Source organism: Pinus tabuliformis, chromosome 7 (genome assembly GCF_031772625.1).
Source record: "Pinus tabuliformis cultivar Carrire ecotype Pingquan chromosome 7, CPIR1, whole genome shotgun sequence".
Classification (NCBI taxonomy): Eukaryota; Viridiplantae; Streptophyta; class Pinopsida; order Pinales; family Pinaceae; genus Pinus; species Pinus tabuliformis.
Window position 1 is genome coordinate 712,185,436 of NC_142293.1, and position 15,576 is coordinate 712,201,011.

A 15,576-nucleotide genomic window follows, 5' to 3' on the forward strand; every position below is an offset into this window, starting at 1 on the left:
TACCACCTCGGGATGTTCATGGAGCCTGACTGAATTTATGGGTTCCTTCCTCATGAATCCCCCTGTCATTTTGCTTATACCCTTTTGGAACACCCCAGGTAGAGATGGAGACAAAAAAAAAATTGAAGACACAGGAAACAGAGAAAAATTGTGTTTTTTCTTTTAGGAAAACAGGCAGAAATGTTTTTATGGAATTCCTCTCTTCTACAGGCTTAATTCCTCCTTAAAATTGTATCATTTCTTACACATATTAATATTCAAGGTGGGTCTGTATAGAGCCTACCTCTTCAAGCCAGAATTTGAGCAAAAACCCTGTGTTTCTTCCTTAAAAACTGCTTATTGTCCCTCCTGTAGAACTGGTTGTAGGTGCTCCTGTAGAACCTGTTACTGCTCCTGTAGGACTCCAATAGCAGAAGGTTGGCTGAAATCGATAGAGAATGATGTTTTCGAGGCTATGGAGGTGGTATGGAGCTTGCTGCAGCTAAGTGGACGAGGACAAAATGGAAGAAAAGGTGGTGAAGGAGTTTCGAGGAGGAATACTTATGTCTTCTTTGAGATATTTCCAGTGATGGGGTGAGCTGGCAAAAAGGTACATTTCCAGATTCGGACCGTTGGTCCCCACTGCTCTGTCATCATGGCTCTTCATGACTCTTTCCTGCAATCACTTCCCATCATTGCATCGGAGTTCATCGGAGTTTGTATAACCTCCACTACCTGTCCTTTGGATTTTCTGTGAGTTGACTAGGCACACATGTGGTGGCATCTCCGGATGAGCGCAGTCAACTGGATGAGGGTGGCCAGTTAACTGGCCACCTTTATCATTCAACCCTAACCATCTCATTTGCTTATGCATATTTTCAATTACACAGATGCAATAGAGGAGAGGGTTAGACACTTACCTGCAAGTCGAATGTTCGTGCTGTGGTGCATTTTGGTTCCTTTGCTGCTGCATGCTTGTATTTTAGTTGCTGCATGCTTTCTACTTTTTGATGTGTGGCTTGTTTGCTTTGTGCAGGTACCCTCTGGCTGGATCTGCTTCCGACATCCTTTTCAATCCTATGGTTGCACCTATTCTACTGTTGTGCCTTGATTTTAAGGGGATTAGCTACTACAGGATATCCTACAGGAGCTCCTGTAGTTGCTTCTCCCTTTAAAAAATTTAGCTGATTCTTGTGCTGGGAGCTGTGAGGATGCTACCAGAGATGTTGATGGTGATGGAGAGGTATTTGGTAAGCTGTAGGTGAGCTTTGGAGGTGTTTTTCCTTTTATTTCTTTGTTTTTTCTAAAAACTGGTTTCTATGTTTTTTCTGCAGGAAGGGAAGAAATCCATGATAATGAGGTGGTGCCGGTGTGGGATGGATGGCCAGGAGGGTGGATAGCTGTAGGAGGGCCTACGGGGTCTTCATGAAACTTCCCAGCTCCTCAAACTATTTTTAAAATCCATTTCCATCTCTTTGTGATTTCTACAGGAGCTTCTTGTAGAACACACAGGGCCTCCTGTAGGATACACAGTGTTCGGAAAAAAACACATAGTGAGGTGGAAGAAAGGTCAGAAATGATTGAGAAGAGTATGGAGGAGGTGAAATAAGCTCTGTGGCATCCTCTCTTGCTTCTTGTTGTCCACCTATAACTTGCAATGCATGTTAAAAGTCAATTTCCTCTTCCTTTTTTCTCTAGCTTTTTCTCTCTCTTTTTTTTGTTTTTAAAGACAACTAGGGCAGCTCTAGGAGGTTTTCACCCTAATTGCCTGCCTTAGTGCCTCCAAGGGAGGTTTTCACCCAGGGATCTTATTCTCTCTTTTTTTGTTTTTGTCATCACTGAGCCGCCTCAAAAGAGGTTTTCAACCCAATGATGGGACTCAAGCACCTCATGGAGGTTTTCACTTGAGCCCTTATTATTTTTCTTTTTTTTTTTTGCTTCTTTAGTAAGTGGGTGGAGTGGATGCTGAGACTTGCTCCACTACCAACACTGTCTTATTCATATCTTCAATGAACTCTTGCTTGGAGAGGGGCTTCTTGTAAATTTTCAACCTATGTCCATTGACAAGCATGGGGATGGCTTCCTCATCAATGGTTCTGATCAGAACTGAACCATTGTCATTGCATTTTTCCACAGTGTAGGGTCCCAGCCATCTTGTCCTCAGCTTTCCTTTGAAGTATTTATACCTTGAGTCATAGAGCAGTGCCCAATCTCCCTCTTGGAATTGCTTCTCCCTGATATTTTGATCATGCCATATTTTTCTTTGAAGCTGGACTACCTCTGTGTGGAGAAGGGCCTGCAGTCTTTGTTCATTCAATCCATTGAGCTAGAGTAGCCTTTCCCTTTGTGCATGGCTGAGGTCTAGGTCCAGCTGAGCTACCATCCTTAGTGTATTGTATTCAAATTCTATTGACAGTAAAGCCTTCTTCCCCTAGACCAGTTCATAGGGTGTGAACCCTGTGGTAGTCTTCCATGTTGTGTTGTAGGCCCAGGTGGCCTCAACTAGTCTATCCGCCCAATCTTTTCTGCTGATGCTGACTACCTTGGTCAGAATTCCTTCCAGAGCTCTATTAGTGACTTCCACCTGCCCATTGGCTTGTGGATGGTAAGGGGTGGAAGTCATGTGCTTGATTTTATGATGTGTGAGTAGGTCTTCAATCAAATTGGAAGTGAACTGACTGCCTTGATCTGTAACCAGTTCTCTTGGATACCCAAACTTATAGAAGATGTTCTCTCTTAAAAACTCAGCTACTTTTTCCTCTGTTGTTGCCTTGATTGCTTTTGTCTCTACCCATTTTGTCAGATAATTAGTGCACACAATGATGTATTGCCTTTGTTTTGAAGGAGGGTTGATAGGACCCACAAAGTCCATGCCCCACTTCTCAAATGGCTCAAAAGTCACTTGAGGTTGCATGGGAATCTCATCCTTTGGAGTAGGTTTCCCCATCCTTTGGCACCGATCGCATTGGCTGGTATATCTCTTCACATCTTGATGAAGAGTGGGCCAATAGTAACCTGCTTGCAAGATTTTGAAGGCAGTCCTTTTTGCTGCAAAATGGCCTCCACAAGGCCCGTCATGATAGGTTAGGAGAATGTCAAAAACTTCCTCCTCCCTGACACATCTTCTCAAGATCTGATCTGGGCCAAGTTTGAAGAGATTGCCCCTAATCCAAGTGAAAGGGGTGCTTTTCCTCACGATCTTGCTCTTCTCTTTCGAGGACAGGTGTGGTGGGAACTGTGTTGAAACCAAGTAATTTTCTATATCAGCAAACCATGGAGAGAGTACTAAGATAGCAAATAGGTGCTCATCTGGCATTTGATCGTCCACCATTCCTTCCTCACCTGCAGGCAAATTTACTCTAGACAAAAAGTCAGCAACAACATTTTCTTTACCAGGCTTATCAACAATGGTTAAATCAAACTGTTGCAGTAAAAGCAACCATCTAATAATGTGAGCATTTACATCTGGTTTATTCATTAAATACCTAATTGCAGCATGATCAGTGTGTACAAAGGTTTGATAGCCTGTGATGTAATGTCTGAACTTATTTAAGGAATGTACTACAGCTAGGAGTTCCTTCTCGGTGACCGTGTAGTTTAACTCTGCCTTGGACAAATTTTTACTTAAAAAGTATATGGCATAAGGTACCTTTTCATCAATCTACCCCAAGGCTGCTCCTATTGCTTTGTTTGAGGCATCTATGTGAATGTGGAAAGGTAGGGCCCAGTTTGGGCCTCTCAAAATTGGGGCAGTCACAAGTTTGATTTTCAAGGTATCTAGGGCTTCTTGACAGTTTTTAGTCCATATGAACTTGACATCTTTTCCCAAAAGACCAAACAACGAAGAGGCTAACTTATTGAAATATTTAATGAATCTTTTGTAATATCCTGCTGAGCCTAGGAAACTTCGGACATCTCTCACCTTTTGAGGAGGTGGGACCCTTTGAATGATAGCAATTTGTTGGGTTCCACCTGCAATCCTTGTTGAGATATTGCATGACCTAGCACGGTCCCTTTGGTCATAAAAAATTCACATTTTTCCGGATTGAGAGACAGGTTCATTTCAATACACTTGTCCAAAACTTTCCCTAGGTTAGATAAAGCTTCTTGAAAGTTAGAACCATAAGGAGTAAAGTCATCCATATATATTTCCACCGCATCATGAACCAGTTCAGAGAATATACTCAATACTGCTCTATGGAAAGTGGCTGGAGCGTTGCACAAACCAAAAGGAAGGACCTGGTATGCAAAGGTACCCCAAGGACAAGTGAAAGTGGTCTTATCTTGATCTTCCGGGCTGATTTGGATCTGATTGTATTCGCTAAACCCATCTAGGAAGGAGAAAAACTTTTTCCCCGCCAAACCATCTAACACTTGATCTATGAAAGGCAAAGGAAAATGGTCCTTTTTAGTGGCCTTATTCAGTTCCCGATAATCGACAAAGATTCTCCACTTACCATTTTTCTTTGGCACTATCACCAAAGGAGAGATCCATTCACTGTTAGAGATGGGGTAGATGAATCCCGCATCAAGCAGTTTTTTCAATTCTTCCTTAACAATGTCTTTAAGGGTTGGATTCATCCTCCTTTGAGGCTGCCTGACTGGTTTGCAATCCTCCTTAATGTATATATGATGAGTACATACTAAAGGGTGCACTCCCTTCATCTCCTTATAACTCCAGGCGAAGGCATCTAAATGTTTTCTTAATAAGCTGCACAATTCCTTCTCCTGGGAGGTGGATAGGGATGAGTTGATTTTCAAGGTTCTTTCTGGGCTAAACTCTATATTCTTAACATGGAGAGAGGTCGGGTCGACCACACAAGATCAATTAGGGATTGTCTTGGGTTTCTTTCACTAGATCTTCTAATGGCAACATACTGGGGGTGGATTCTGAATTAAATTTCCAATGATATCATCCTCATTTTGTGGTTTCCCCCCCCATGACAGTTTCTACTGCACACAGTGGTGCATAATAGACTTCATCCTCATCCTCCTCCTCCAACCAGAGAGGTAGATCATGTTCTAGCAGGGGTTGGGTAGGAGGGTATAGGATTAGCTGCTTGGACATATGCCCGTTCTTGATGGTCATGTTCCCAGCCCGACAACTGATGTAAGCATCGGCGGTGGCCAACCAAGGCCTTCCCAGGATGAGAGGATACCCAGTGAGCTTTTCCTTTGGCTAGAGAACTAAGAAATCAGCAGGGTACTCCCAAGAATCAATGGAGACCATCACATCCTCCACAATACCTTTGAGGGTCACAATGGAGCGGTCTGCTAGCTGCAGTACTGTCGTGGTCTTTCTCAAGGAGCCCTGGAGTTTGAGCTTGAGCATGGTGTCCTTTGTCATCACATTAATGGCAGCTCCCAAATCAATCAAGGTATGTGGGATCATGGTGCCATTGATGTGGACATCAACTATTGGGCTTCCAGGGTCTAAATATTTCAGACAGATTACCTGCCCCAACATCAGGTTGAACACTTGTCCTATGACATTGATGGTTGGGGCATCTCTTTTGCGCCTGCTTGGATGCTTGAAGCACTTCTCTTTGATCATCTTATTATATATAGGCACATCCTTTATGGCTTGGAGAAGTGGTATCTTTACACATAACTGTTTCAATTCTCCTAGAAGTTTAGTTTCTTCTGGGGTGGGTTGTGTTGTCCCAGATAGTCTCTCAGGAAAGGGTGGAATTTCTTTTGGTTCACTTTCGTCTTTATCTTCCTCAACCTCCTGAGGGGAAGCTAGCTATCTGGGAGAACCTTCCCAGATCGTAGGTTAATCTCCTGAATCTCCATAGCATAGGTTGGGCATGATGGTTCCCCACTATATACTTGTTGAGCCTGTCTGTTGTTTAGGTTCGGGTTTGGTTGATCAAGCATTTGGGGTTGCCTTGGTGGAGTAGGAGGCAATGGTTGTGGTTGAGTAGGTGGTGGAGGAAAAAGAGCAGGAGGAGAGTTGTATTGGGGCCTCCACCCCTGATGAGATGCATTCCACTGAGGTTGTGGCTGAGAATAGGATTGAAATGCATGAGCAGTTGGTTGGGCATGATATTGAGATGGATAGGACCAAGGAGGAGGTGTGGACTAGGAAGGATGAGCAGGAGGGCCCCAAGAAGGTATGGAAGTGGCTTGGTTGGGGTTGTAGTATGCCTGAGATGTCCCTTGCATTCCCTGCTGGTATGGTCTAGGTCCATGTGGTCTCCTTTGGTTTATGAAATAGAGTGGTTCAGTGGCTCCTTCAGCCACTTGGTATACAACTTTAAGTCCGGGCAAGGAAGGGCACTTATCTGTAGAATGATCTTCTTCACAAACTAAACAAACTTCTATGGAGTTCAATGGACATTCGTTCCACAATAAATGCTGCAACTCCTGGGCTTCCTACTTTACTTTTTATCAACCCAGTAGTTCGTAACAAACTTGGAAGCGACGATGTTGTATGCACAAGTACTAGTTCTTACTGCAGCTGTCACTTGGTCAGTTGGCGCAAGATCACTAGGAGCTCAAGCCAACTTCTATGAATTCCAAAAGAAGCTTATATGTGATGAAAGAAAGGAAAGTTTAACCTACAGGGGCTACTCTACTTGCAGAAAGTGAAAGAAGACTGAAATGTGAAGTAACCCTAGCAAACCCTAATTAACCAGCTAACCCTACTTGTGTAGAAAGAGAGGTGAAAAACCATAAAATGAATGCCATTACCTACTTAGGAAGTAAGCAACATCTATTCAAGCTATTTCTAGAAGGAAATGAGAAAAAAAAACAACTTTTTGGATTTTTATGTGTTTTTAGGTGAAATTGCCATGTATGTAATTTATTTGTTTGTGAATGTGGCAGCGATTAGGTAGCAATGGAGGGCGACTTTGGAGTTTGTAGAGGCATAGGAAGGTGTGGAGGGGTCCTAGGAGGTCCCAGGTGGCCTCCTGGAGGCTTTCCCTGCAATCGGACTCCAAAAAGGCACCCACAGGAAAATCTACAGGAGGCTGCAGGGGATCTACAAGAGGTCTACATGGAGGATGCCGAGAGTTGTTTTAGAGGTTTTGAAGGTGGGAAAATGGGTGGAAAGGGTAGCTGATGGCTAGGAGGATGTGTTAAGGTGTCTAAGGTTCATCAAGGAAGATTAGGGAAGAGAAAGATGGTTGGACTTGTTCTAGGAAAGAGAGGAAAGTTCATGGGAAAAGTGCAAAAAATTAGGGCAGATTTGTGAGGGACTTTGGATGACCTGTGGAACATAGATCAAAAAGAGATGGTGAAGGCTCATTGGTTGACTTATTGTGAGCAGAGATGTACTGCAAGAGAACTGAAAATCAAGCTTTGGAACTAAGCAAGCAAAGAAACTAGCTGCACTAAAAAGACAGAACTGTTCATCAAACTAGTCTAAATTCTGATCTAGGAAAGTAAATGTTGAACAATGCTATATGGAAAGAAATCATGGAAAGAAATTTATTGTAAAGATAGAAATGAGCATGATGAAATAGATCTATAGCAAAGCATTAACCTTCTAACAAGCTGCAACACTAGAAATCCTATGGCAAAGACAAATCTGTGTTTTTTTGTGGCAACCATAGGGTCTTGGCCTCAGTTCATGGTCCCAGAGAGGAGAAAGGAGGTCAAGGCTCTGTTAATGGCCTTTTTGTATCTTCTTCTATCACTATTCAACCTACTACAACAAACTGAAATGGAAACAACTTTTTAAATTACCAAAAGCAACCTATTCTTGACTAAGGAAGAAATCTATCTAACAACAACTCATTCATAAACTAAAACAAAACATATAAATACAAAACAAGAGGTGCTTGGCTACTTAGATTGGGCCCTAACCCAAGAGCTTCAGCCCTTTGAGGTAACTCAGTGCTAGCTCAGAAACAATCTCATCTTCATTATCAAAAAAATAGTAAGGTTACATGAAATTGTCTACAAAAGTAAGCTCGAAGTTGAGCAGAGCAAAGCTGCAACAAAAGTGCGAAAATTTGACTAACATCCAACAACCTAATGAGGCCCTAGGCCTCTCTACTTATACAACTGGAGCTTCCAATAGCTCCCTTAAAATTAGGGAGGCTTGGCTCCCAAAACTTGAGATAGACAACAGTTATACTCCACTTGCTCAGCTACCTCTTTGGTGCATTGATGTGGCTGCTTGTGCTCCAAGCTTTCTGAAGGAGAATTCGAAGTAGGGAGTCATAAATGAGGGGAACACCCTCCTATAAATCCTCTCCCTTGTTTTCTTCGAATATTTGCTACCAAATGTTCATTAAATCTTTGACTTTGTCTCCAAAATTAACCAAAAATCTGCATTAAGCACACATTAGACTTCAAGGCATAATGACCAACCCAACTCACTCTATTAGCATAAATATAATAAAAAACATGCAATAATCTAATGAGAATGGTGGATTAAGCTAAGTTAGGAGGCAAAATGAGCCCATATAATTACCCATTAATGGGGCTCATCACAATGTATCCTCATAGGTCACCCCTTTAGCAATAGTGATACCAATGCCCTTTACCTAGAAGGAACTCCTTACATAATTCTCTCTTAGATCCTACCAAGCATGACAATTTTTAGTAAAATGGATGTTCACCATACAAGATTCTATCCTCATGGCCTAAGATAAGGCATCCCTCTATGTCACCCATGACTATTGCATTAATGGTACACTATTAAAGAGAAACAAACTTTGAATGGATCATTCTTTGTGTTGAGTTTCATGGATAGTATAGGAGAGTTTGTTGATCAAGTTTTGTAATTTTTCATCATACTCCTGAGAACTTTCTCCAACCATTTTCTTAATCTCCTTTAGCTTAGTGAATTTTTGTTGTTCAATGTTTAGCCTCTAGAACTTAGCTATAAATCCCACCTTTAATTCATCCAAGGCCTTAGCTACACCCTAGGGATAAATCTATATGAACTTCATGCACCATTAGAGAAGCTTCCCCCACAATGTGGTTAGGAACTTTATCAACTTAGAAACTAGAACTACAATCCTTTTCACCCTTTAGATGAATCAACATAAGAACTAATGTGGTTTTTCATCACCACCACCCTTCATAAAGTTATTGAACTACTATAACCATATCGTTGGTTGGATTGTTCACCAAGATAAAACCTTATGGACTTGTTTGAATCATTAGGCCTACTCCCCCACTTGAACTAAAATTCAAACATAACATATGCCACTTCTACTTGTATTCCCACCTTCATTTGTTTTTCACTACTACCATATCCCAATCTACTAAGAAAAGGTGCTTTCAAGTCAAAAGTAGAATAAAAAGTTGGGATTACCTTTTTAAAATTCATAGGGTGGTTGGTTTGGATTGGATCCACTTTTCTTAGGCTATATCATGCATACTACTCGTCCTTCCTCTAGTTCAAACAATTAGAACACATTACCAACTATTTCTTCCTCTTCTTCCTTTTTGATCATATCTCTCTCCATAGGCTAATCAACACCTTACAAACTGAGGCTTCCTTTTAGACAATCATGATCCACCTAACTGAACATGCTCACCTCCTTGTGCCATCACTTCTCTTTTCTCTTCCAAATTTCTAGACACATTCTTCCCACCTATTCTTCTCTCTAAGCTCTTTCCATTTATTAAATACCCTTATTTGAACAAATGTTTGGTATTCTCTTAACACCTTTGAAACCTTTTGAACTCTTTTACTTGTGCCTATATGTTTCCATCCTCACTAATACTAATTTTCATTACCATAGTATTGTGATGAATCCCCTTCATTATATTCCTCCACCACTTCTTAATTATTGAATTTTGATTAAAATCTTATTTTTCCCTCTTTAATGCATGTTCTTTCTCCATGGCACCTTATTCCCTTAGTTATTCAATATCAGTCCAATCCATTCTAGGTCAACTCCAAGCATTAGTGCTTACACTTCCATGGTTGGAGAACTAAAAGACACATAATTCTCTTCCACCACAAAATTCTTTACCCATGTCACGATCTCCTTAACCAACCTTTTATGAGCTCCTTTCTTGAACTACTCCTCTTCTCTTTATTTTAAAGAACTAGTTCAACTCTACTACAATCTCAATAATTAACCCAAATATCTTTTTCTCTGGAGACTTTTTTATGATCGAGCTACTACAAAAAAACCAAATTATGGGCATTCCATTAGATCTCTCTTCTTATGCTCCGAGCCTCTTCCATGGGTGACAAATCAAGATCATCAAGTTCCGTGTCCTTTAGGGCATCTTACTCAGCCACGTTTTCCACTTATGTTATGATTGCTTCATTAGGAGACGATGTTTCCTTATTTTCCATATTATATAGGAGACATAGGGTACAACTATATTTTAAATATTTATCAATATTATGCTAATGCTAAGTTATGTACCTTTCAAAACCCTATTTTGTAGGCTATCTTGATTGTTGATCTTTGTCATGATATATCTCTAAAACTTGTGCCCTTCTAAATTTGAAATTCCCTTATTCCCCCCTTCATCAATCTTGTGAATGTCGATTTGATGTCAATTTTTATATTGGTTAACTTATTTGTAATGGGAATATAATGAAAATACTACTACAAAAAAGACATTTAATGGTGGTTTAGGCTTGCAAAAGTCGTGTCAAAATCGTCTCTAAAAGTCCTTTAGGGATTTAGTGGTAGTTTTTGAAAATTCCTTGGAAAGTCATAAAAATGAGCCTTTTTTTTAGGGGGGGTCACTAGATACATCTAACCGTCACCGTCAGGATCAAACCAATAAACATCAGTTATCACTAGATTCATCTAATTTAAAAAATTAGCATACTCCTTTTGCACCATTTCACCACCATTTACAAGATCAAACACATATCTATATAAGCTGCATACATGAAATAACAATCCTCAAATAGTCAAGAACTTCTAACTTGTCCTTACTATAGTGTATTTGTGCATTGGTTTTATCCTACCAAATCATAATTTTGTTAAATATCAGTAATGCTAACAAAATTCCTTCTAAAAAATAATAAGCACAAGGAATAACATACGAATCTAATATAGATTCACCATGTAACCTTCCATGTAGGCCTACAATGATAATCGTATTCTTTTGATGGCCAAAAGCTACAAGAAATTGCAATCCCTCATGCAAGTGAAATTGAGGGAAAGACCAAAGGTAAAATATCTTGGAAGGACTCTTGCATAATGTATGCCAAATGCTCACATTTGATTATTATCACATTTGATGTTTGAGATTACCTTGAACAAACAACAAAATTATACAATGATATTAATTTTTTAAAATAAATCTTGAATTATCACCTTTCTTTAAAATGAAAGATGTTTGTGTTTTAAATCTTTGTTTTGGTTGGGTTGTTTTCTTTTTCTTTTTTATGGAAGGTGATTTCCCAATTTATTAATGAATGGCGATGACAACGAATTTGTCACCGCCTAGCAAGAGGACTGCCCCTATGCTTGACCAATCTCTCGATCCGAATACAAATTCTTCATCTTCCCCAGAGACTACCAGTGAATAATCCTTATTTCTCTACATATCATTCAACCAGGAATTCATATATTTTGCATGTGGCATGGAGCAAGGTTTCCAGGTTGGACTTTGGTTGTTTTTCCTGTGGCACAAAGTAGGGTTTCCAAGTTTACAACTGTGATTCGTTCAGAGAAACCTTTAGAAGGGACTTCAACAATGGCAGTATTGGTGTTGTGGAGATGTTATTTTGATGTAATATTTTGGCCCTCGTGGGTGGGGTTTCAAATCCCCAGTACCTTCCCAATAAGGTCATGATATGGGATGATCATCAAAGCCGTTGTATTAGGAATTATCCTTCAGGTCTGAGGTTCGATCCATGAAGCTAAGACAAGATCGGATTGTGGTGGTGTTGGAGCACAAGATTTTTGTGTACAATTTCATGGATTTGAAGTTGTTGCATCATATTGAGATGATGGCAAACCCTAAGGGTTTGTGTGTTATTTATCATGCTCCCAATAGCTTCGTGTTGGCCTTCTCAAGCTTGCACCATGGGCAGATGAGAGTTAAGAACTATGGTCTCAAGAGGACCAATTCATAACTAACCATGACTCTCGCATTGCCTGCTTTGCACTCACCCTTAATGGAAACCTCCTTGCGACTGCTAGTACAAAGGGGACTCTTATAAGAACCTTCAACACCCTAGATGCCACTCGATTGCAAGAGGTATGGATTGAATATCTACCTATTATGTTTGAAAAAATTATGTTGGCCATTAAAATCCCCATCAATCCTTAGTTAAAGTCTCATGCTTTGAAGCATTGACCTTAAAATAAAGCTTCTTTCGTAGACAAGGGTTAATCAGGATGGCCTCTCTGGAAATATTGGTCTTTAGATATCATATTTTGTTCGAGAGGGTTAATAATGATCTTATGTATTATTTCTAATTGATTGATCAATTGAGGAATTGTTCCATGCTTAAGTACTGAAAGGTGAAATTTGTGAACATAGTTATAGGGTTTTGAGTCACTTCTAGTAGTAATGCAGGTTGGCTAAACTATTATTAAAACATTGTTAGTTTTATTCGTGGCTATTTCTACTCTCTGTCAGGATTTTGTTAAGAGAACAAGTAAATTTCTTATACATTTCAGCCCATGTGAAGGTGTTTGAACATAATTTTCTTGAAAATAATCTTGTAGAAGATACAGTTTGATGAAGCGGGTATTAGCCTGTATAGTTTCTTATGCTCGGGGAAGAGAATGGGGTAACATTATATAGTTAAATATAATTATGCATTATTTGATAATGCAATAAGTTGAATTATAATCCATTAGCATTGAGAAGAACAAGGTTCAGATTTTGTCATAATTTAGGTTTCATAAATTTAATTGTTTTTTTATTTCAACCATTACCATCTTCTTTGTACTAATTTAACTTGATCAGGTTAATGTCTTTTCATTATTTTCTGTGTTTCCATTTTATGTGTATTATGTTCCTTGCTGGAGAATAGCTGGTAAGTGTTGACATAATCTAGTGTCTCAAATGAAATCTAATTTGCTAAAATTGTTGTATTACTCAGGTTTCAGTTGATTTAGATGACTATTATATGGTTACATGTTCTTTTAATATCAAGAAATATATTTAGGTCAAAACATAAACATTGAGATGTTTTGTGATATTCAAAAAATGAAATTGAAATCAAATTTTTCTGAATGAGATTTGGCTTACTTAAAACAGAGGAGAATAGCACTGGAATAATTTTCAAACTCTTTGAAATAGAATATTTATGGATATTAGACAAATGGATGTAACTTCAAAAAAGTATTTCTAGAGAAGGGATGGACACTTTAACTTATATTTGATTCACCATGAGCGGTAGTCTATTTTTTTAGGAATAAGAAAATCTTACAAGAGAAATGATTAACCAACAACAAAAAACACATAAATCATGCACACATTGACATACAATTTACCTTGGAAAACCCTTATAGGAAAAACCAGGCAAAGTTATCTTTGTACCCTTGAGCAAGGCCAACCAAGTCTCTAAGCCCATTACAATGGAGTATCCCAAGCCTTTCTAAAAGCTTAATTACATCAAAATTATAGGTTTTAACCCTGTATAAAAAATATTGCAAACTAATTCTTAAAAACAGAAAATAAAAAATGGTGAGAGCATAAAACTTAAAATAGATACACACAGAGATTTTCCCCTAGATCCCAAAATCGGGACTACCATATTGATTTTTCATTACATTCATTTCAATGTTACAATATACATATATATATATATAAATATATAATATATAATATACACACACACACACATGTTGAAGCATCTATAAACCCCAATTCATTAACCCTGGACTAGAACATAACCATAGTTCCCTTGAACAGATCTATAAAATACCATGGGAAAAAAACCATCATGCCCAAAACCATGTGCGAAATCCATGCACAAAACCATAGGTAGGTCCATCCACCTAATATAGGGTCCAAAAAAAACTTCACAGGGTGTTGCCTCAGACCCCGTGCAGGGGGGGCTATCACCCCCCTGAAACCCCCCCAACAGGGGGGGCTACGCCCCTTGTGACCCCCCTTATGTGCCCTAGTTGTGGAAATAATATAACACACACCCAAGATTTTCCCACTTGTTTTTTATTTTCAACACAGGGGATCACATGAGATTTTAGTCATTGGTCCAACCCTAGAACACCCATTATTCTCTACACGAAGAGAACTTCTCAGTTCTCACAAACTTTGTCAATGCATCTGCAGTATTATTCAAAGTGTCCACCTTTACCAGCAACACCTTTTCTTCCTCAACCATATCCCTTACAAAGTGATACTGAACATCAATGTGCTTTGTCTTTGAATGATAAGCAGGGTTCTTTGCCAAGAAAATTTCACTTTGGCTGTCACAGTCGATCCTTATAACTCGATGTAATAACCCCATAATTGAACATAATCTGTGCAAACAAACTGCTTCCTTGCTTGCATGAGTGGTTGCCATGTATGCTTCCTATGTAGTTGAAAGTGCCACTATAGACTCTCAGTTACTCATCCAACTAACTGCACCTCCAAATAGGTTAAACACACCCACTTGTAGATCTTCTCTGATCCAAATCTCCAACCCATACTCCATCAACAAAGCCATGGATGTCCAAAAATTTGTCCAATCTTGGTCTTGCTTGGTAGCAGAGGCCATAATCTCTAATGCCACAAAAATACCTAAAAAGCCGCTTCACTACTGTCCAATGCTCCTTCCCTAGTTTTGACATAAAGCTGCTCAATACTCCCACTGCATGTGTAATGTCTGGTTTAACCAAAGATTTCTCTTTTCCTGATCCCATTTCATTTCCATACCCAAAATATAATTTGCAGCACCAAGATCCTACACATCAAATTTGGAGGATAATTGGGTATTCAGATCCTGGATAATTTCTTTGTAATTTCCAAATAGAAACATATCATCCACATATAAGACCAGATAAATAAAACGATCACCAATTAATTTAAAATACACACAGTGATCTACTTTGCTTCTGTGTAAGCCAATTCCCGTATAAATGTTTCAAATTTCTGATACCACATCCTTGGTGATTGTTTTAACCCGGACAAAGAACTTTTTAAGCTACATACCAGTTCTTTCATACCCTTCACTACAAAGCCTTCAGGTTGGTTCATGTAGATATCTTCTTCTAGATCTCATGAAGAAATGTTGTCTTCACATCCAATTTTCTACCTCAATATCAAAAGCAACAACAATATCAACAAAATCAATTCCCGACACTTGGAAATAACCTTTTTCTACCAACCGAGATTTGTATTTCTCCACTTGCCTTCTCATTCATATTCTTCTTAAAACACCCATTTTCTTCCAATGGGTTTCCTTCTAGCCAACAACTCCACCAGATCCCAAGCCTCATTTTTTTCCAAAGATCCCATTTCATCAACCATGGCTTCTTTCTAGAGTTTTCCATCCTCTGAATCTACCCGCCACCCTATAAAGTTCTGGGATCATCATCAGTAATAGATAAAGAAAAAATTGGATTAATAGAAAGCAAATGGACTGTACCTTTCCGGCTTCCTTCTTTCTCAATGACCTTCTCATAGCAGCTGGCTTCTCATCATCTAATACCACATCTATTGTAGAGTCTGATTCTTCCTCTTTTAGCA

The 15,576-nt window shown here is 39.2% G+C and overlaps 1 pseudogene; it reads left to right on the forward strand.

Moving 5' to 3' along the window:
* The window catches only part of LOC149249504 (autophagy-related protein 18d pseudogene), a 111,682-nt pseudogene extending 99,484 nt beyond the window's left edge, over positions 1–12,198 (forward strand).
* Positions 12,199–15,576: the final 3,378 nt, after the last annotated feature.